The following is a 24,007-nucleotide window of genomic DNA, read 5'->3' on the forward strand; positions in this document are numbered from 1 at the left end:
TTGATAGTACATCAGGCCACGTAGAATTCAACATAGGCCCCCTCTGTACACTGCAGGTCACTTTCTAATTAATAAGGTCTGATGCAAATGAACTTTAGATGCTGTACAATTCCAAGATGTCAACTACCAGACAGCTAGTGGTATGTCTCAAGAGTAGCATTAAGTGTCTAGTCTCAGTCACTGACTATATGCACAGTCAATGGTCCCTGTGAAGTACATTCTTAACACCTCCTCTCTATCTCTAATTAGGATGAGTTAGAAAGCATTTGGCAGATGAGATAAAGCTCGGCTGTGCCACTCATATACCCTACCCTGCTTTGAAAGTGAACCAACCGGTGCCCTGGTCTATCTAATCTCTCCTAAAGTCTGGTGCAGTTTTATTCACATTATGCCCCCTGCTACGCATATCCTCATCTTGTTAATGGAAGATGAATTACCATGTCTGTGCGTGGACTACATCTGCCAACCACACCCTCCGCACTTACCTACACTGTAGACACGCGACACCATATATTACTCAATTAGTCTGTAATGGTGTTTCTGACGGGTTTCTGCCCACCTAATATTTTATAAAAACGCCCGTTTATCTTATTATAGTATGAAGGTGGAAGAACAACGTGAAGAATGCACCGATTTCATTTTCAACCACACTGCCGTGGTAAATCACTGCTAGTGCAACCACCTCCCCTTTGCAATGTCGATCCTAGATTTTCATCAAAGGAACAGCACATTCGGCAAACCACCAAACTAGTCACTATTACAGCCGTTGTACGGGTATTCTATGCTCAAACGTAAATACCCATACTCTTGACCTTACATTTTAATTTTGTACGCGTATGTATCCATTTCTGTGGCACTGTTTTCTCCAGCAACCTCGCAGTGGAAGCGCTGCAAACCCGTGACGTCACAACTGTATCTGACTGTATGCAGAATGTTCCGGCGAGCGCGTGCTCTGAGCACATGGAAAAGGGGGTCGAGATTTAGCGACTATGTGAAGTGCAACCAGAAAGCAATACCTGTACACCTCAAAGGAATATAATTTTACCACCACGCAAACAAAGAAAAATGGGTAAGGACTTTATTTATTTCCCTGTCCAATTATGCCTTATCTATTCATGCTGTTTGATGTCATAGCCTACACATTAGCTTATGGAAATACTCTGTTACCCAGGTAGAATACATTGATGGTAATAAAGGTCATACGTTTGATTGTCCAAAGAGGCTTTGAATGTGTTATCCGCGTTGTTAATGCGTTTTAATGTCAAGTGATTGGATGCAATAAAAAAAAAAAAACAATTGTTTATTAGCTAAGCTAACAAGCTACATTGCTGAAATGATATCTTGATGTAGCCTACTTGCAGAACATCCTTTATCCTCCTTCATATTTATCAATTGAACAAAGACATCCAACATGTGTATTTTTATGACTTTTGATCAATTGATTTTAAGTTCTAATCTAGACATTTGAGCAAGTGATATGATATTGAGATCTTGAGCTTGTGCATCTTTTATAAACATATTGATTCCATGAGGCAGTACCAGTATCTTGCTAGTCAAACCATTTGTATTCAAATGGCAATGCACATTACATAAGTTAAATTTATAGTTATGCCCCTCATTGCTGACCTCTCCCATCTCATAGCCTAAATTGATTTTTTATATAGGCCTAATGCAAAATAGCTGTCTTAGAATAGATTTCCCTACACTCCTTATGTTACAAAACAGGTCTAACAAAGAGGTTTGGAACATTCATATTGTTAACATTTGACCATGTGCTCTCTGCCCTTAAAGCAGTCTGTGCTCTGTTTTGGAAAGCTGACAGGTTTTTGTGCTTGTCATGATATGTTTGTATGTACAAACTATTATATTGATCTTATAGTAGCCCATTATTATATAATATAATGTGCAGCGCTTCATTCGAGCTACATCAGTGCTGAGTTTGAGTCTGTGCAGGAGTATAGATTGGACTGTTCACCTAATACCCTCCTCAATCTGTATTTTTATTACGATGAGATTATATCTTACTTTTGTTGTGACTATTTAATGCAACATAAAGGATCATGCAACATTGATTTTTTTGCAGCTTGTGAGGTCCTTGTTCTGTTGTGAACAGCCTCTTGTTTGTCTGACCATGTCACAATAATAAAGCTCTTATCGCTGTACGTAAACACATATCTAAGACTCGTCGACTGATCCGAGTATAGAACTCCCACGATTATTTATCCTCCGTAACAGCTGGATAACATGTTTTGCCATCAAACACTAATGTCCATTCTGATGTGATAGGTCCTCAAACAGTGAGCAGATTTCTGGAGAGCAGAGAGTTAATGCCTCTTCCCCATCTATGTGTAGGATATGTCTCTGCGTCTGCACCCCCCCCCCCCCCCCCCCCCCCCCAAAAAAAAAGGTTAGATGTTAGGGTCATATTTCAGGTCTGACCATCAGGAGGGAGTCACATCAACACGGCAATCAGACATGTTTGTCAATTGCCACCTCAAAATTTTCAGGGTGCAAACCAAACAAACCAAAATGAATCTGATGAGATTGCTGATCTCAGTTTTACATCTATGAGGAAACAGATTTAAATATCCATGCTCCTCCTTTAACTTTTTGGCATTTGACTTTCCAAATCCAAGCAAACTGTCTTCAGAACTCGGCACTTTTCATAATGTCCGTCTTTGTAAAACCCAGTCTCTGAGACAAGCAAAGTTGGTTGGTAGAGAACGGTGGCCAGCAGACTGTAGCGTAGGTGGTTGAAAGGACATTCATGGCACAGTAAATGCAACTACACAGTGCTTCTCAGTCTCCCAGTTTCAGCCTCTCAGTCTCCAGCTGAAACCTAAATAAATCAGAGCTGTTAGCCTAGTGCCATGCCAAGTCACGGCACAGGCACATACACACACACACACACATATACACACCTACACGGTGCACACACATATACTGTGCACACATGGCCCATTTCGATCTGCTCAGACACATGTGAACAACAGCCCGGCTGTTTCTTGTTCTTTGGATGGCGCTATGCAGGTTACGTAATCTGCCTGTTTTTGGAGCGGAGATTCATGCTGAGCAAAACCTAGTGGCAGATGTATCCACATAGACATGACAGAGCCCTGTCTGGTGCCTCCCTCTCTCTGCACACATGCATTTGCACACACACACACACACACAGGCATACACACACACAGACATACACACACACAGGCATATACACACACAGGCATATACACACACAGGCACACACACACAGGCACACACACACATGCATACACACACACACAGGCACACACAAACATGCAACACCCTGCTGGCCTGATTTTACCTCCAGTCTTCACCTCATTTCCTGCTGACATCATGCTCCTACCTGCAAGTTATGTGTAGCCACAACTGTCACTTTTATTTTTGCCCTGCTTTTCACATGTTGTTTTCAGAGTCTGCAAATTTATTTCTAATTTTCTTTGTTTTCTGACATGACATCTACACAATACATTTTCTCCACCTTTTGGCTTGCTGTCATTCCTTCGCATTTGGAATCCCCCTTTTCATTTCTTTTCTTTTTTTTATCCCCAATGTGCTTTTTTCTCTTTTTTCTCACTCTTTCGCATTCCCCGCACTCCCTCAATCCTTCGCTTTCCATCAGACTGCGTCTGTGTTTTCTTTGGCCTGCGTTGGCCGACGGTGTCCGGCTGCCAAGTGCTCTCCTGCACAATGTAGCTTGGTCTGTGAGCTGGAGCCAGAGAGGCGCAGTCAGCGCTTAGGAAAATAGAGTTGTGGAAAAAGCCAAGAGGCTGCCCTGATTTAAGCACTTAAAGAGTCAAACTTTCAGTGGATCAGTGGCCAAGCGCTCCCCCTGGATGGCCTCATGGTCACAGGCGGAGAAATCTGAGCCTCCTTCAGCTTGTGCTGCTGTGTCGTCAAAGGCTCCTAAACACACACACACACACACAAGCACACACTCTTGAACAGCTGTTCAGCAAATAACTTGCTGTTTTTTTTACACTCGCACTTAGAAGGAAGGATGATGTTCAGTGAGCCAGAGAGAAGCAAAACAAAAAGTTCTGCTTTTTTTAACGTCCACCCGTAGCATCATGGCTGTTTCTCTTACATAATTTCTTTGGAATAGCCCACAAATGTGATCCCATCAGTTCCCCGCTGTGCTATTAAAACACAGCTGAGAGAACCTAAACTGTTGGCTAAAGTTTTATTTACAAAACCCAATAAATCAGTGTTTGGAAAATACTGCTGCCACACAGAATACTCTCATATATCATATATCATAATACCACTCCACCCTCCCCCCCCTCCGCATTGTCCTTTGTATTGTTTCAATATGTTTTGTTGCATTATTCATGAAGAGCGTTCAGTAAAATCAGTGGTTCTAATTCAGAATTTCAGAGTTATGTCATTGTCTCCAGATACTGACATGTAGTTTCAGCAAACTACAGGACTATTGCACTATTGCCACATTATCCAGACCCTGTAATGTGTGTACTTGGCAATTCCAAGTACTATGGATAAAAATAGACTACTCCATAAAGCAGTGTTTCTAATGTAGAAATAACAATTACCAAAAAATGGGCAATGAATTTGAATCTTATTGTCATCATATACAGGAAATCTAAATAATAAAATACAGGAGGTTATTCCCAAACAAAAGTAAACATAAAATGTATATTTACTAATGTAATTGTTTTAGTGAAGTAGTAGTAGAATATGAGCATGCAATACATTGCTATACAGGACACTTGGCCCTCAAATGTTTGATAAATAAGGCGAAAAGATTTGTTCAAATGTGTAGAGAAAGGGTTGGCATTGGAAGTTATTTGCCAAGGTCTGAAGAAAATACAGGAAGTGAGAGTACAGGCCAGGAGTGTGTCAATCAAATCTTAACACGGAAGGGTGGGTTATGTTTGGAGTCAAATGAGCTGTCAGAAAAACGTATATATGTTTTCAGTTATCATTTACAATTCATTTACAGAGGTTTTTTTTTTATAATACTTTGTAACATGCTTCACTATAGCTTAAATGTTGTTTACCTCTTTTATTGTATTTTTGTTATAGTAGGAGACTTTATTTGTAATTCAATTTTTGGTCCGCTTCTTCATATTGAAATCCAATGCTATGTGTCATGTCTCAGTTGTAACCAAAAAAGGCAAGGCCATTTTGTTGTGTCTCGCCCCTCAGAGAGACTCAACAGACGAGCATTCGAGCTCATAAAGCATGTCCACCAACAAATTACACCAGCAGGTCTTCAACTCCGCCGCTCTAACAATGCTTTCAAAGGAATGAGGATTCTGAGAGTCGGAAGATATTTTATCTCCTCCATGCACTCGAGGTCCACACACTCCCCAACTCGAATTCCGAGCAAGTCTGGAATGTGGTGGAAGGATTTAAACAAAAACACCAGTCTTTAGACGAGAGAGTGTGTGTGTCGGGTGGGTGGGTAGTTTCCAGGCTTTCCCTGTTTACACTGTTGTATCAGGGCCTGTTATTAGTTAGAGTTTTTAATGCTCCCTCAGCCCCAAATGAGAGGGTGTTGTGAGGTGTAGGGGGATGGGGAGATCTCAGGATGACTGATAAATGCAGACTGCCGTGCCGGGCGGTCACAGGCACGTCGGGGGTATTATGTAACAGCTCACTACCACCCACCCCCACCCCCCCTAATTACTGCCAAGTCTGGCCAAAGGCACATTGCTCTGCACTTTCAGATGGGAGGAGAGGCTGCTCAGTCTTTACAAAAAGTGAAGTGAGGGATATGCCAGAAAGTGAAACCTAAGAGGTTCTGTTTTTGTTGTCAGTGAAAAGGTTGACGCTAGTGACTTGCGAAGGGATGGGGGGAGAGTGAGAACAAGTAGTGGCATCAAAGGAGGGGGGCGCTCTGATCGATCTGAAGTTACCCAGGGCTCCAGATTTACTTTCTACATTGGTTGCGCTGGTGTGCCCTATTTTTTTCATTTAGGTGCACCCAAAGGTTTTCACAACACCCCAATAATAGGTACTCTTCTTCTCTACAGTTATCTCTTCCTGACTGTCTCTTGCTGCTTCAGCTGCCACAGCATTGAAGCCTGGAGATGTGTACAAAGTAATTGAGTATCTAATCACCAATCAATTTCCCTACGTGTGTTTTTTAAGTTTCTGTTTTCTCCTCTGGTCTAGGCTGTAAACAGGACTATCAAAATAACGTGAAAAAAGCACTCCCAAGCTTTTTCTCATAATGCATATATTTTATTGGACCATGTTTGCTAACACAAACGTGTTAGTGGGCATGATAAATGATTGATTTTAAATTGCTAAATTTACCAAAACATGAATAAAAATATTTTTGAAGGTTTCTGTGTCAGAGTATGGTGGATGACAACCTATAAAACTGAGTCAGTCAGTGGATGTCAGTGCATCTCAGGGTCAGACATACCCTTCTGTGACGACCTGTGTCGTGTCTTAACCTTCTACATCAAAGGTTAAACTGATTCAAATAGTTATCACTTGTGTGAAAAATCTATCTCTTCAATGATAAGAGGATGGATATCAGCAAAATACTGTCAGAATTCAATCCAAACACACAATCCATTAATTGTTTCCCTTTGGTTAGATGAGTTAGAATGTCTGATTTCTGCTCTCTGTGATCCTGTAAATTACAGGGCCACTTAAATGGCTTCTACGTTTTTGTAAATGAGTAAATCAGGTGACTGTCACTGTCAATGGATTTAGCGTGCAGCTGCTGCAGAGATTCCGTCCTCTGACAGCAAATGCATCAGAGGGGCATGGGTGTTAGGCTTGTGAAAATAAGGGGATAGCATGGGTGGACCAAACAGCTGATACGCCCTGACAGACCCCTGACAAATGGTGCAGTAACAGCAATGCCTTATGTAATTCAGACACAGTAAATTGACTGTCCAGGCTGATTTAATGTTTTTCTTTTTTTCATTGGACTTGTTAATAGAAATAGAGGCTCCAACAGTGCCTTAGATCTCCTGGCTGTGGCTGTACGTGCATTCTTCAGGCTCAGTCTTTTTTCCCTTCATCTTCACCGGTGGGGTTGTATGGAAACATGGTATTTAGAATCAGATGGAAGAGACCTTTTTTCTAACAACACAACAGGCTCATAGGGCTATAAGCAACTCAAATCCACACACTTCCTCGTAACACCCAATAAAAGTCTAAAGGGATCAAACATTTTTATCTCTAGAGGCTTGACTGTGGGTAAGGGAAGGGGGTGTGTGGGGAGTTATGATGGAGAGGGGTGGCATGTGGTTGTCTGAGCGTGCTGGGTGTCTGTGTTGCTAAGGGCACAGGAGGGGTCTGAAAGCATGCCAGGCAGGCGAAGGCATGGTTGCGTGCTGGCATCACTGATCCCTGCGCTAGCGTGCTGTGTTCACTGGCTTAGCTCTAAAGCTTCACTCACATTCAAGACCGAGAAGCTGCTTTTTTGATTGTTGTTGATGTTCACTGGGTCATGGAGAGAATTAAATATGTGTGTGGTGGTGGTGGGAGGGGCTTGTGGAGAGAGATAGGGCTGGGGTTGGGGTGACCCAAGAAGGCTTGAAGCGCACTGCCAGCAGTCGGGGAAACAGATATGACAGAGCAAGTCAAGGAGGGTGAATGGGCCTTCAAACATGCGTCGGGACAGCTGAACCTCTTGCTCTGCGGTGTCACTCTCCCATACAGAGAAAGGGACGGTGGGCCAGCCACTGAATGACTCACTGCGGAGTCATTGCAACAAGAGGAGAGAGTCGGCAGCTGCCAGGCTCTTTAAAATAAAAGAAAGAAAAGACGAGAGATGAGGTGAGAAGGAGAAGGCGTTGAGAAGAAAAGGACTTAGCGACCTGAATGGGATGGCTCTCCCGCTGCCCCATTTTCCAGGTTTGGCTTGTGAGTGAGTCATTGCTACTACAAACAGCGTGTTTGTTTTCCAGCCAGTTCACCTCCTGCCAGGAAAAAAAAAAAAAGACTCACTGGCTGATTCATGCCATGAGAGCTGTACAACTGACCCACATACATGTAATGCCACTGAGAGCAGAAATAAACAAGGGGCAGGGAGATGTTTAAAAGGAAACAATCCCTTGGGTCCCATGACTGAGATTAGAGGCAGCACAGATGACCTTTGAGCGTAGTATGACCGATGACTGTGCACAAGGTGCCCCAGGACTGAGCCACTTTTCAAACCACAAACAAAGCTGCCGTTGAATGTTTTGGAAGAATGACAAGGGCCGGATTGTTTAATTGAAAGATCAACAAGTTTGTGAATAAGTGACTTTTTACAAACACACACACACACACACACACATAAGCAGTCTCTCATGTGGAGTCAACCAACTGAGGAGTAATTTAAGATTTGCTTGAGGCCTCTCTGGCAAATGCAGATTGTGACAGGGAAAATAACTGTTTTGGTAATCTGTGTGGTTCATTAGTGAAAAGATTATAAGTAAAAGATGACAACATAAGACACGCTTGACTTTCTCTCCTGCCCGCGACCTTCTTTCAGGCCCCTGTAGTTATCGCTGATACTGATTCTGTTAATTATTTTTGTTATTAATTATCCTTTGCTTAAAAAAAACACCATGGGAAATTAAACTTCCCACCGTGTCAGCATGCAATTCATTCATCCTCAGGTAATGACACACAGGGCATTCATTTGTTTGTTTTCTCCTGGAGAGAATGATCCATCACAACAATGAAATATTAACATTCCTCCTTTAGAGTAATACGAGCAAGGGGGGCAACCGCTTTCTCCTTCACTTTTGGATTAGATGTCGGAGGTTACCTCCCTGTCCCTTGCTCTCTCTCTCTCTCTCCCTCCCCCTCTCTCTAACCCTGGGTTAATTGGGCTGATTAACAGCCAGCTTCAGTAACTCAATGCAGTGGCGGATGTTGCTCTTTGAAATAGGGGAAGCTGTCATAAAATCAGTTAATTATTCATTAGTATTATTAGGCTACCATGTGGGCTAATGTTACCCAGATCTCCCAAACCCAGTTTAAACCTACAGACATGGCCAACAGTCAGCTACATAATCACAGCACTTCCAGTCAGCCTGCTCAACAGGGAAGTTGAAAAGAACGGTTATTTGATTGCCTAATTGTCTGGGTAATTTCTCTGTGACTTTTAAACTTGAACTGAATCTGGCCTTGGCATTGATCTGCCTTGTTGTTTTATTCAAAGTCTTTTGTAAGGAAAACCATCAAATTACTTAAAAATCAGATAGGCTAAACAACATTCTCATTGTCTAGTTGCCACTTTACACAGCTTGAAAGCTAGCTTGCTAGATTCCCCCGCTTGACATCTAAAACATCTTAAATACACACACACTTTACAATTATTTACAATAAATACCTCACCAGAGACTCTGAGCTTCTATGGAAATTAGGTTTGTAAAGCATTTAAAGCAAGCAAGTTTAGCTTTTCTGCACTGAAAAAAATAAATTTGAAGCTGCACTTCAATGAGTTTCAATGGGCCATGCTGCCACATGATTATTAAGGGGTAATCACTACAACTAGGGAAATTACTACAACCCCAAATCAGAAAAAGTTGGTACGTTGTATAAAATGTGAATTAAAAAAAGAAGGTCATAATCTGCTAATTTAATCTGGTAATAATCAAAAAAATTAGTTGCAAGGACACAGACAACATATCAAATGTTGAAAATGACAAATTTGACTATTTCATGGAACATGTTAATTTTGAATTTGATACAAGCACCATGTTTCAAAAAAAGTTGGGACGGGGGTAACAAGATGCTGGAAAAGAAGACAAGAAGGAATGTTTCACAACTAATAAGGGTAACTGGTCGCACGATTGGCATTCCAGAGAGGCAGGGTGTCTTAGAAGTAAAGATGTAGGGGTATTCATCACTCTGTGTAAACCTGTGTGCACAAATTATGAAACCATCTAATTGTAATGCTTTTTAACGGGAATTGTAAAGTATTTGGGGAGATTTTTTGCAAACAAGGGATAGAGCTGAAAAACAACATTGGATGGTCGTGGTCTTTTGGACCTCCGATGGCACTGCATCAAAACCAGACCTGTTTCCAGATCTGTCATTGGATGGGCTTAGGAAAACCTCTGATAACCATTGTCTATGTGCACAGTTTGATTATAACTTATTATAACACCCAAAAATGTATTGAGACATGATACAGAAAATACCACCATCTTATCTGGGCCTGAGCTTGTTTAAAATTCACTGAGGTATCATGGGAAAAAGTCCTGTGGTTAGACCAATCAAAATTTGCCATTCTTTTTGGAAATCATGGACTCATCTGGGCGAAAGAAGAGAGGGCCTATCTAAGTATCCAACCTATCCAACTTGTTTTAGTGCTCAGTTCGAAACCCAACATCTATGACATTTGATATGTTGTTTATGTCCTTTTTTCCTGCTGAATATGGGTTTACGGGACTTGTATATTATCACATTCTGTTTTTTATTTGCATTTTGTACTTCACAATCTAGCCAAGTTAACACAATGACGGTTTTCGTAAAAACTGTGACTTTTGTTACAGTTTTGGCCTTGCTTCCACACGACGACGGTGTTTTAGTTGACCAAAATCGGTAACTTTTGAAAACTGGTTCCAAGGTGGGATTTGAAAACCCTCTTTTCGTCGTGCCTTGTGACCACCCCAAAACGGCGTTTTAGTGACGACATAGGCCCACACAACATTTGACACTTAAACCCAGCTGCCACACTCGACTTGACAGTCATTATAGCATTGTCTAGCAATACTAGTTTTCATGCCTGACATTACCTACGATTACACAGTAAACATTACAGACGGGTGCTGCGCAGAGCCAATAGCTTATCATGACTTGGTGAACAGTTTTTTCCCTATGTGTTTTCTCGATACATGCTACTATCAGTGATTGATGCGAGTCAGATGTTATTATGGAAGTTTAAATGAATTTGTGCGTAGTGCCGGCGTCATTAATTTCTTTCACGTCTTACAACATAAATAAATGCATACATAGTCTAGTGAAGTCAGAAAGTGAAGTTGCGAATGCGCAATTTGATGCAGGCAAAAAGTATCGACTGTTAGTAACGAAGGCAGGCTAAATGGCATTATAGCAATATTACAAATGTGGCGACGGAATAGCTTAGAACTTGGGTATGCCTACTAGCATTTAGTAGCCTAGCCTATGTACTTGCAGTGACAACAATGTGAATCGCGGACCAAAGGAAGCAAATTATATTATTTGTCTGCGTTCACCAATAGACTGGACTGCACCCTTTACAAACCGTAAACATGAACTTTATTAGTTTTACAGTCGAAAACTGAATTGTGCTCAGAAATGCTTTATTCACGCGACTGCTTTGGAGAATGCATAGACTGAAATAACTTAGAGAATTCTATATTCTATAAAATAGTGAATCGTGAAACATATGCACCGCCACAGCGACATCTACTTGCCTGGCATATGCACTACAGCATTTTTGCCCGTTTTCACCTCTTCGCGAGGACGCAAGAACTTTTTCAAAGGGGTTGTGAAAGGTGTGAAGACGGTAAGAAACAATAACGCTGCCATAACGCTGCCGTTGTTGTGTTATTGTTTCAATACAGCGTTATTGTTTCTTACCGTCTTCACACCTTTCACAACCCCTTTGAAAAAGTTATTGCGTCCTCGCGAAGAGGTGAAAACGGGCAAAAATGCTGTAGTGCATATGCCAGGCAAGTAGATGTCGCTGTGGCCGTAGTCTTAAACGTCCCACATACTCAACGCACCCGACCAGTAGCGCGACAATGTGACGTCACAGAAGCGCCGTAACCATTTATACTCGCGCGTGGTGGTCGCGACACTAGTTGCAATATTCTCCTGAACAGAGGTGTCGCTGTTGTGAAAAGACTAACGCTAACTACGTTACACAGCAGAAGAAGCTGCAGTAAGAAACACTAGTAGCAGAGAATGCCTAATAAGGGGAGAACCTTCACTCTCGGAACTCTTCCGGTGTGGTACTGCATCTAGGGGCGCTCGCGGGCGAGTCCAGAATGAATGGAGGTCTATCGAGCTGTACCCCTCAAAATCCACTTTTCTCTGGATATAATTTTTTTTCAAGTAATTTGAATATTGTATTCGAAAGGGGAGGTAAAGACAATACACTTGGTTGAGTATTATATTTTTTAAAGTCACTTAATTGTTCTAAAAAGCCTTTCAAACGTGTCAATGACGTCATTCATTAGCATGATCATAGCATAGCATAGCATCAATGCTAGCGTGTTATGGGCAGCAACGACCCAACCTGTAAGAAAACGAAAGGACATGACTCCCGGATTATTTCACTTTTGATTGATAATCCATATCCATTTTAAAATCTGAGGGTTTCAGTTGTTAAATAGGTGAAAACAATAAATGTAGCCATGTAGCTCCATAGGACCCCATGTATTTTGGACTCGCCCGTGATCGCCATCTAGGTTAACTCTGGTGAACTGCAGCCAAATTCGGTTTGTATGGGATTAATAGAGAGTGGGGAGGCTCTCCGTAGACGGGCTCTGCTAGTAGCTAGCCTCTGTGATGGTACTTCAGACTTTGGTTGCTACTATTCACAACTACCATCATCATTATCATCTAGTTTCCAAGGTGTGTGCACAGGTAGATAGATAGATAGATAGATAGATAGATAGATAGATAGATGGATATATAGATAGATACTTTAGTCATCCCAAGGGAAATTTTAATAATTTAAACAGTTTAGTTAGCTGGCTAGCTAGCTAGCAGCTGGCTGAGTTTGTGTAATTTCCTGAAGTGGAAAGAGATTAGATATCGTTAGAAATAGAAATAGATATCCTTTGTTTGAAAATAAATCGTTTCTATTCTTTCCTCTTAATTCCATGTGTTGCAACTCTCACTGGTAACTTTGTTAACTTATCCAGCAAACTATTAAAAATTCACGACTGTAACAAAACACTGCAACTCTCGCTTGCCCTTGAACCAGTCTATCTAGTCCATCTTCCTGTTTCCGCCTTGTCGCGCTCGTCTGAAAAAAAATGAGTGGTGCTCTACCGTGTGCTACCCGGCCAAAACCCTGGCGCGCCAGAGAGATCTACGTCATTTTGATGTCACATTGTCGCGCTACCGGTCGGGTGCGTCAGGTATGTAGAAGCCTTTAGAGTAGCTGTCTTGCTGTGCCCATGCCCTAATAGGTGGGTTGGATCTTAGAGGTATTCAAATGTGGAGGCGTCTTGTAAAACTAGATGTACCGCATAGTGGTACAAAATATGACCGCCGCTCAGTCCTGTACATCCATTCCGCGAAAATAAATCATATTAATGAATTTGTCTCCATCTTCTACTCCATCCCCCATTCTTGAAACTTTTGTGTATGCTTGTTTGGAATGTGTGTTTGCGGGCCGCACACAAAGTAGCCTACTGGCGCTGCAAAGGTGAATAGATTTGTAGCACTTGCCAAAAAAATTGTAGCATTGTTATAAAACCTTACAATGCTAAAACCTAAAAAAATATCTAAACAATCACAAGTAGGGCAGTTCATCACAGTCCATTAGAAATGTGTATGAACTAGACTGTTCATACACATTTTAACGGGCCAAGTTGAAGAACTACTGTCCGTTATTGTTTGTGAAAATAATATGCTGATTCATGTTCCTTTGCATTTTGCAACAATGAGGTTTCGTCAGACCAAGCTCAATCGTTTAAGAAATCGAAAAGGAATCGCCGGCAATTCAGACTGAGTTCACCCAGCCTTGTCCATGGTAGGCGCCCGATATAAATATTGTTTAATTTTCCACGCACTGGCGCCCCCCCTGCGACGTGTTCGCCCCCGGTTTCAGAGCTATTCTAAATGCAAAAATGCATAGAGGGAGTTATGACAAAACCGTGACTGTTAAAAAACTATAAGCTATATAAGGTAGGCCCTATGCTAGGCCTACTACACAACATAAATTGTCACTAGGCTATGCTGGCGACCCAAATAAAATCTCCTTTGGGAACCAATGGCTTACAGTATCAAGCGGACTTAAGCTGTCACCTCTTGGCGAAAAGTTAATATAAGTAGTAATACATTTCACGCAGCTGTGTGAATCACGGAAAGCGACACTTCTAAATGGAACCCAACCCACTGTACAGTAGCTCAAGGTCTGTGGCTAAAGCAGCCATTAGATAGATAGATAGATAGATAGATAGATACTTTATTGATCCCAATGGGGAAATTCAAGGGTCTCAGTAGCATACAGACATCACACACAACATGCACTTACAGCAGAAATGTAAACATAAGTATAAGTATAAACATATAACTAAACTCCACTGTACAATAAAGACAGTAGAAGATAAGAAAGATAAGAAAACTAACAAAACTAAATACTAAATACACTATATAAATTAAATTAAGAAAGTCCAATGTGCTTGAGGGTGATGGTAGCTGCGGTAGTTGCTTGTAGTGACAGGGCAGGGACTGGTAAGGTGCTAAAGGGAGTGAGTGTCATGGTGAAGGTGCAAAAGTAGTCCAACCATAGTCCTTTAGTTATGTGTGCATGGCAAGGTGCTCAAGAGAGTGAGTGTCATGGTGAAGGTGCAAAAAGTAGTCCAACATTAGTCCAACAGTGCAACAGTGCAAGAGTAAGGTCTAGAGACCAGCATAAATAATATGGACAAATAGGACAGTAAAGTATAATGTAGACAAGGTAAAATAAAAAACCATAACTATAATGAAAGCTTTATCATTGTTTGGATACTTCACACACACATGTTTTTTAATCGCATAGACAACTACTACCAAGCTGGAATCAAAGCACATCGACTCCCCTCTCACACCCTAAACTCGCACTTCGAACAAACAAAAAACGTCTCAGTCTCACAGTATAGCCATAGGCAAAACTGTATTGGACCGGTGTAATGTTGGTACTAAATCATCCATCGCAAAGAATGATTTTTGTAGCACGTGGAACAAATATGTGTAGGTACAGCCCTGCCCTGGATACATCTCTCAATGTGTGCTCTAAAACATTTGGTTTAAATGGAGATGTAGATCACGGATGCGTTAATAAATCTACATTGCAGCGAGTTGACACAAATTATTCACTTTGACGAATTTATGTAGTTTCAGTCCTAGTTACTTTACTTTGAGCCATGCTCTTCTTTACTTGAATCACCTTTGAAAATAGAGGATTGAAGTAGCCTATATGGGTGTTTGGGAATGAACGTTGACTCAGATGCTTTTTGAGACTTTGAGATAAATGTCCCAGCCCGGTGTTTAGGATGCATCATAGACAGGTTATCTTTCAGGTAGCCTATACATTAGAAAACCATCACATAGCGAACGTGTTGTGGCTAACTCACTTAGCTCCTGTTAGTAGCCTAGGTTATGGTCATAAGCAAATGAGATGACAGTCGAAAGATGCAATTTGTGGTGTTATCAATTGTCTTGGTAGCCTATAACCGCATTTATGGTTTTCTACAAATACATCAATAATCAAATTGGCCTCCATCACTCAACCAATGCTAACGGTAACATTATTTTACCTACTCTAGGCTATTGATATAATTTAAGATTAACGTAGCCTACCTGCAGTAAAAACCAAGCATGTCCGACAAACATTCTCAGATTTGTTTCGGCTTCAAGAAGAAATGGGAATTACATGTCATGCAGAAATCATCCTACCCTTATTAGACGTTCCCTGCGGTAAACTACAGTCTTGTCCTTGTAGGAAGAGTAGTGTCTTTCCAACCCACTTTAGATTAACTTCCAACAAAATTACGTCTCACTGCAACGATGCGCCATCTGGTGGACAAACGACTACGTGACTCCAATACTGGAAATGCAGCCAAATTATTATGATGAATATTTGGTTTTCCTTTAATCCTACTGAATTTGTAATTATGTATCGGCCGTTGTAATTGCCGATACTGATGGTATGTGCGTGCCTGTGTGTGCGTGTGTATATGTGTGCACCACCATCTACAGGCCAATGAGTGTACAGTCACTAAAGGTATACATAACTTAATTTTTTTAGACCCCCCCATGGATAAAATTCTACGAAACTTGGCATACCCCCAGAGAATGTCAGGTTAATCATACACATAAAAGTTGGTGCAGTTCTGAACATCTTAACTGAAGAGAGGGGCGATTAAAGCAGAATGATATTGCATTTTCATTTTGCAATCCCTATATGACCGCTTTGCGGCGGTCATAATAAAACCTCCTTTGTTCTGGATTCATTCAATTACATACCTCCTCAACTCGCACTTTAAAGAGGTTTTGAAAGGTTTTCTTTCTTTCTTTCTTTCTTTCTTTCTTTAAATTGCATGGTTGTGACAGAGTGAGTGGAGAGAGAAGTCACTTTTACCTGAAACTGGACAGGGAGTCTAAAAGCAGATAAAGATGGGAACCCAGCCCAGTTTTTGGCATTGCCACAGCTGAGAGGTGACAGGCGCTCTCTCTCTCTCTATCTCGTCTTCTTTCTCTCATTCAGCTTTTGCTTCTCTCTTCCACTGAGATCCCTGTGCACACTTTCACTATCCCACCCTCCCCGTTCTCTCTTCGTTTCCATCTGGTGTGGATACATTGAGGCCTATTTTAAAGGGCTTTGGACCAAGTGTGACAGCAATTGGCATTAGAGGCTGTTCCACTGTCAAATGGTGTCAGACAGGACACCAGGCAAGTGTCGGGGGAGCCACCTCGTTGACAGCCTTTCACACCTGAACCTGGCCACTCTTGCCAACTGTGGGCCATGCCGGAGCCTTGGCCCACAGCTCACCAACACCCCCCATCCATCTCACAACCCCCTTCCAGCTGTGCTTGTCGGTAGAGGTGAGGCTTGATTTCTGTCTGTTCACCACCCTGTGTGCCCCAGTGCGCATCTTCAGAAGAGGGCCCAGAGTGTAGAATCCATCAGCAGCTACTCCAAACACCAAGAGCAATGCCGTTTTTTTATGCCACCGGTTTATATTGAGCTTGAATGAATTGCGAAATGGAACGGGATGTTTTGGCATCATTAGTAAATGAGGATGAGTAATATTACAACTATTATGTCTTTAAGTCACACAACAGGGCTATAGTTCAGAAGTGGGCAGAGTAATATCTCTCTTCAAACACAGTGCAGTGGGATCATCTATCATGAGAGCGCAAATGTCCATAGGATGATTTATTGGGTAAACACTTACATATGGCAAAGCACTACTCCGCACACCCAGATAAAAAAGGGACAAAGTGGATTAGGAGTCAGAGATCCTCAGCCCCCACACACCATAGGATCTCAAGAAAGTAGCTGTAGATACCACTGTAGATACCAAAGTGTGGCTTAAAAACCAGCAAGACTTGAGGCCAGTTCAGCCAGTTCCCTCAAGTCTCTCGCACTCAGCAGACGCCCGTGGGTAAGCTGGAAGCAAAAGGGAACAGGATGCCTGCCATCTCCTTTGGGACTAACACTTTTGTGGGGGCGAAATGGACTTAGTGCATTAGTGTCCTGTCGGCTTTGAAGGGTGATGCTGTGATCTAACCCCCCCTCTCTGTTCCTCTCACTCACATTCAGCTCAGTTTGATGGCCCCCAGTGTAAAGCAATCGGAGATTGCCTGCCATCTGGAAAAACCGATAGGACCTCTGCTGATTCATATGGCTCCAGTTCACCCCCCACCCCCCATGTGTCTCTCTTTTTCTCCAGCTAACTTTCTGTCTTTTTTCTCTGTTGAAATGAGGTGTCTGTCTATCCGCTTGTGAATCCTGTACTTCCATGGTGGATACCCACCTTTTCCACTAAACTCATCATAGCTGGCACTGAAATCTTTTTAGCTCCACTTTCTGCAACTGTTTGAGAGGTTGAGCATGATTGATGTCTACTTACTCACATATTTTCCTGCATCCCCACCCCAACACCTCGTTTCGATTGCAGCAAATTTCCCTTCATGGATGTGGCTGTGTTGCAACCAAATTGAACTTGTTGTCACTTACTAAATCTTGCCCAATTTGCAACGCAACTCACTTGAGTTAAATGATCTGTGTCTCTTTAAAAGAAGGATTACGAGTATAAACAGGTCATACTTTTCATTATACTAGTTAATTGAGGCTGTGGGTGGCTCTGATCATGGTGGGAAAAATCACTCCACCAGATTCTAGCCTTCATGAAAAATTGCTCAAAATATTTTGACCACTGCCAACATGTTTACTCTGCTCAGCAAACTCATGGGCCTAACCTTCAATTGCCAAACCTCAAGCAAATATTGACCCTGAGGGCTAGATCACAGTGTAAATCACCTTCTTTCTCTCTTCTGCCTTCGTAAATCCTCTCAGCACAACTTGTGTAGACGACAGTTGTGAAAACAGTCAAAAGGAGCATAACTGGAATAACAGAACTACAAGGGCAGGCACTTACAGCTACACAGCAAAACCCCTACCCCCACCATCTGCTGTAAAAGGGGTCAGGCTGAATTAGCATTTTAACAACCTTTAACGACTCTTGACGCCACTAGGGCTAGATTCAGCTTTGTCTACATGGGCTTCACTGGTCCTCAAGGTAAGATCTTCAGGTCTTTGTAAGCTGACCCTAATTCAGTGCACCAGGGTAGGGGCTGACCAGGTATTCCCCTCAGGTGAGGTAGAGTGTTTGGAGAAGATTTATTGGAATGTCTGCTGGACTCACCCTCAGGACATCTCACTTGAAATCTTCTCTCTGTGGTGACCCTCCATCACTCCTCATTTGTACTGTCTTAACCTTTCCATCTGCTGACATAAGTCATCCAAATCAGGCTCATCACTTTTCAGCTTTCAGAGCTGCTAAAACTGACCAAGACTAATTGCTTTTATTCGTTTGCTTTTGGCTTTGAGCTCTAGAATCCATTTGGGTGAAGCTGGTTTCAAGTGTCTTATGTGGTGGCTATTTTTAATCAAAATGATACATAATGTTTCCCTTATTTGAGAATAAAATGACCCTGCCCCTTAAAGTCTTTTTTTTTTTACCTCAGATGATAGAAAGCCACAAGTCAAAGCTTAAAGGTTACTCAGCAGGGGCGAATCCCAGGGTCAGGATCTGAGGGATGGGCTTCAGTCTCAGAAGGTCTTCTCAGAGAGAGGTGTCAGCATGGATGAAAAAAGAACTGCAGGGGGTAAACTCAAAAACGAACGATGGGAAAAGTGAAGGAACAGAGAGTGAGATCAAGAGAGTCATGTGTCATGTCTTTTCCAACAGAAGTAGGTGCTGGTATTTTTACAAATGCTATGGCACAATAACTTGACAGCTTGCCACAACGTGGTTCTTGGGCCTTGTTGAGACCTGTCGGGGTCTATTGTTCTGTCAACGAGTGGCTGGAGAGGCTTGGAGCTCAGTCAATTTGCCCTGAAGGTTCTTTGACATAACTGTTCAAGATGGATGAGTCACATAGGAATGATTATGCTGTTAAATTACTGTATCATCCTGGCACACTAGGGTATTATTTGCAGGAATTCTTTAGAAATTGCCCTTTCTTAATCTAATCTAGTCTAGTCTAATCAAGTGATGACCAAGTAGAACAGGCTCTCTTTGCTTGCATGCTAGAGGGTAGATAGCCCTTTATTATTTTGTGTTAGCTACCATGAGGTTTTGGTCCATCATGCAATTTTCTATTGTGTGTGAGACGTGTCAGCCTCCCATGTGTGTGCGCTTGTTAGGCTCTATTTCAGAGAAGCATCAATTCAAACTATTCTCTTGAATTCAACCTATAATGTTCATCCTTTTAGTTATTTTTATTATAATAAGTTATATTTATCAGATGCTATGGTGAACACACCAGTACAGATTCAATACTGAGATGTCTCATTAACTGTACTAAGCAATGGTATTGTCGATTGTCAAAATCTTGTCAAGCTTGGACAGGTTTTTACTAGAGAACCTCTCATTCCTTTTACTGTTTTTTTGGCCGTTTTACTTCTATATCAGGAAGACCAGCAAAGGATCAGCATTCAGTTAATGCTGAGTCACTCCAAGCAGTCTCTGTGCTGCTGTTGTCAGATTACAGTTTGTATGGTTGGTGCGGTGATGTTATGGTGGTCTCAGTCTGGCCTAACTGTAAAAGACAGTAACACAAGGGATGGCCGATAATCACTGGTTAGCACAACGGACACATGGACAGGAAACGTGACCTCTGTGTCATACAGGGGTTGAGAGATTGAGAGGGAGTAAGGGGTGAGGAGTGTTAAAGTATTTCCTAAGTTTGCTTTGTAGCATGTGACTTCTCAATCTGAACTTTATTGTGTATGATTGAGCGGATCATGGAAAGCTGATGAAAAATTGTTAAAGCGTTTGTCTTACTGCTAATATGCACAGGCTGAAACACATACACATACCCACACACACTCACACACACAAGAGGCCTGATCCCCATTCATGTTGAATGAGAGACAGGATTGCACAGGGGGGAATAAGCCAGCGCTATAAGTGTGTTTAAACTGATTAAGGATTTACAGCAAGTCACTGTGGCAGCAGTCTTTACTAACAGGCTCTCTCTGTAGCCATGCCATTTCATGGCTTTCTCACTCCCTCCTTTTCCTCTTTTTATCTATCTCTCTCTCTGGCAACAGCCACAATAAACTCCAAACAACCAAATCTTTTGTTATCATATCAGTCAGCTTCAGTGTTTGAGCAAGCTTGCTTGTTTTATCCCAGAGGTTCTTAATTAGAAAATTAATTACATAATTCATGTCACTACTGCAACAACTATCTTCAATCAGATTGATATCAGCCCGTCACTTTGAAGGCACTGATCTTCGCTTTTTAATGCCCGCACAGGGTGCTGTGTATGCTAGGGCCTCATGAGCATTTTATGATCCAGAGTCTTTGGCTAATGCCCCCAAGCCAGACAGCTCCCAGCTCCCTTTGTCCTGAAAAGGAAGGTTGAAGTGGTGGAGAGGAGCGAAGGCGTGAGACGCGGTGGTCTGGCAGTCGTCACAGCGCCTCGGGGGAGGTGTTTTGTCTCAGACGTTCACTCAGCGCACCCGGCGTCCGCGCCACAGCCCCGTGCTCATCCCACTTTTTAAACAAACACCAGCACCCCGTGTAAATATTTGGCGCTCGGCTTTGGAGCGTTCAAAGGCGTCTGCGGAAAATGAATGAGGGGACCCGCATAGGCCGGGTCACCTCTGAGTAGAGGCGGCTTCAGGCGAGCGCTCAAACCCAAAGGATGGGTGGAGATAAATGACCTCGGAGCGAGAAGGCCCGCTGTGGGGACTAAATACATTTCCCACAGCCCTTGATATAAACAAAGCTGTGCACTGCACTGCGGCGAACCTTGTGCTCTCGCTCGTACTTTTTTATTCCTCCCTTTCTCTCTCTTTAACTCTCTCTTTCTCTCTCTTTAACTCTCTCTTTCAAGTAATAGCCACCGCCTCATGGGATAACTCAAGCAGAGCCGCCCCAGTGAAAGAACAGGTTGTGTCAAGAAAAAGGTTGAACCCTGCCATTACGGATGAATGACATGATTTCAGTCAGCCAGTGTGTCTCTGTCAACTCCTGAAATCCCTCAAACAATGGACGGCATGAGGCTTCAGTGGAGGCTGCGCTGAGCTCACAGCAAACAAACTTCCCACATGGAGACATCTCCCTGAGCAGCCTGAGTGAAACGCCTCAGCGTGGGGACCGGGGGGGAGGAGAGAGGGCAGACCATTTAACACAGCTGGACTTTCACCCGGACGTCCAGGTCACAGGGAGGGAAAATGAGCCCTTCGCCTGTGGGCCAGAAAAGTGTGAAGTGTAAAAGTGTCTCATAACATAAACCACTTTGACTTCAGATGTTTGTGGGATGACCGGAGCTCTGTATCGTCTACTGAAGGTCACAGAGAAGAATGTGGGCGGCCAGACTGCGCTGAGCACCGGCTTTGATATTCTGACCCTCAGACCTTAAACACCATTCTGAACAGTCATCAGTCCTTGCTCTTAAGAAAGTCCTTGCTCTTAAGAAAGAGGTGTGGGTGCAAACAAAAAGACCAAAATCCAAAATGTTTTGCAAGTGAAATATTGCAGTACTCAAGTGCATCGATTCTTACACCCCTAGTTTTATGTAAGTTATATGTAATATAATTTCCTAAGTTATATGTAATCTTGAATTTCCCCTGGAGGATCAATAAAGTATCTATCTATCTATCTATCTATATGGTCATTTGTCCACTTTTTGTTCACGTCCACAGACACACCTACACAGAGAGAGCAGATAGGAAAATAACTTCACCTGTGGTCTGCCACCCTTTTCTAGTGTGGGAGGTTGTTTATTAAGATGCTTGCTATGCCACTTCACATGGAAGACCACCTGTAGACGTTCCTGTGGAACCTTGCGGGGGCTTTGGGTATTTATACTCCTACTGCCCCCCTGACAGCTTGAACGCTATATAGAACTAGACTGTTAATTCCATTCATGCGGATATTTACAAATGTATGTGTGGGCCATTGTTCATAGTTTCTTTTCCATAGCCGTGTCTTTTGAGAGGGCAGATGATATGCATAGGTTTTGAACCAGTTGCTCTGCTGAGTCATTTCTGGAATGCTCTCCTCAGGTTTCTTTGCAGAAATGAATGAACAGAGAAATATGCAGCAGATGTATTCACAAGAACAGACATGAGCATTTTCATTGTTTATATTATTCTGCTCTCGCTGGTGGTTTGAAACAGGCCATCAGAAAGCTTTGGGAGACTTCAAGGAAACCGCCAAAGTGAGGCGAATACTGAAAGATGCTCATATTATCTGGAGTGGCAGATGGTTTATTGACCAACCATACTGTCTGTCAGAAGAGCAGTTCTCTGGAAAGTCATATCGGCTCATAGGAACCCTCAGGCTGATCTGCATTGTTTGATAAACCACATCTCACTGTGCCAAGAAACATTCTGGAAAGACATGCATAGATTGCCTAACACCCAGTTCAGCATGTACAGTATCTTTATGGGAAAACTGTTCAGTGTTTTTTCCCCTTCATCATTATTGAATCACATGCTGTTCTGTTGGACTGCAATAACGAATATATGAAACACTTTGAGAGATAGCATAAGGCAAGCCATTCAGTTATGTATTACACATGGCGATATGAGAGAGCAGATATATTATGTGAAGTGTGACTTTATCATATGGCATAATGTTTCGCCTATGGCAGGGGGTTGAACGTTTCTTAGATTTTTGTCAGTAATATGCTCCTGATGTGCTCTCATTATTTGTGAATTCCACACTGAATTGGATGAAGCATGAATAGTACTGAAGTCATTTACCACTGGTGGATATGAACATCTCTTCCTCTTGCAGATAGAAAGATAAAGATAGATATATAGAGTACACAGACAGCTACTGTAGATAGATGGATAACTTTATTAACCCCCCAAAGGGTAATTGCAGTATATTTCCAGTCCAGTTCGAAGTGCAAAATTGGAAAAGTACATTTTTTCTGTCTCCTAATCTGTTGAAGCAACAATGGTGGCCTTCAGCGGAATGAATACCAGAGGCCACATGCCGACGCAAAGCAATGTCATGTGTTTATTGCATCTACGCAGGACATGCACTTAATGGCCGGACATGAGGATGAGATGAGACAGAGCGAGCGAGAGAGAGAGAGGCCTCCCTCATGGAGAGGGTCGGCTACGGGGGAGTGCACGAGTGGCCTCAGTGTTGCCTTTGGCTCCTGAATCACTGGACAAGTATTTGTGAGCGGTGGACAGCGTGGGCCTGTGAGATCATCTCCCTCCGGGGCGACATCATGAGATCTGCGTGATCACTTCCTCATTCATACCACTGAGGGGGATGTGGTAGCCTGGACCGCTCAGTGTCTGTTAGTGCAGCCAGGATCCACAGAGGCTGGAGTAGAGTGTGGGTTCAGTCAGATGAATGAAAGAGTTTGTCTTGTCAGTTCAGATTCTCTGCTCAGATGTTTTATGCATTATTCTATTTGAACGTTTTACGATATCCCTTAAAAATGGGCATGACATCCAAAGGGCTTGTTTAATTAAATCCAGTTCAACAGATTAAGTTGCTGTTTGCTTTAACACCCTTAGTCCATGCATATCTGTCATAAGCCATAATATGTGATCAAACCCACCCATTAAAGACTTATACACCTGACTGAA

General features: G+C 42.4%; 1 long non-coding RNA gene across 1 annotated transcript; it reads left to right on the top strand.

Annotated features, from left to right (window-relative positions):
- Positions 1 to 674: 674 nt before the first annotated feature.
- LOC121688499 lies at positions 675 to 24,007 on the top strand. The gene is made up of 2 exons (XR_006024609.1): positions 675 to 1,069; positions 23,438 to 24,007. It is a non-coding gene; the product is annotated as an uncharacterized LOC121688499 (long non-coding RNA).

The sequence above is a fragment of the Alosa sapidissima genome, chromosome 17, assembly GCF_018492685.1.
Source record: "Alosa sapidissima isolate fAloSap1 chromosome 17, fAloSap1.pri, whole genome shotgun sequence".
In the NCBI taxonomy this organism is placed as follows: Eukaryota; Metazoa; Chordata; class Actinopteri; order Clupeiformes; family Clupeidae; genus Alosa; species Alosa sapidissima.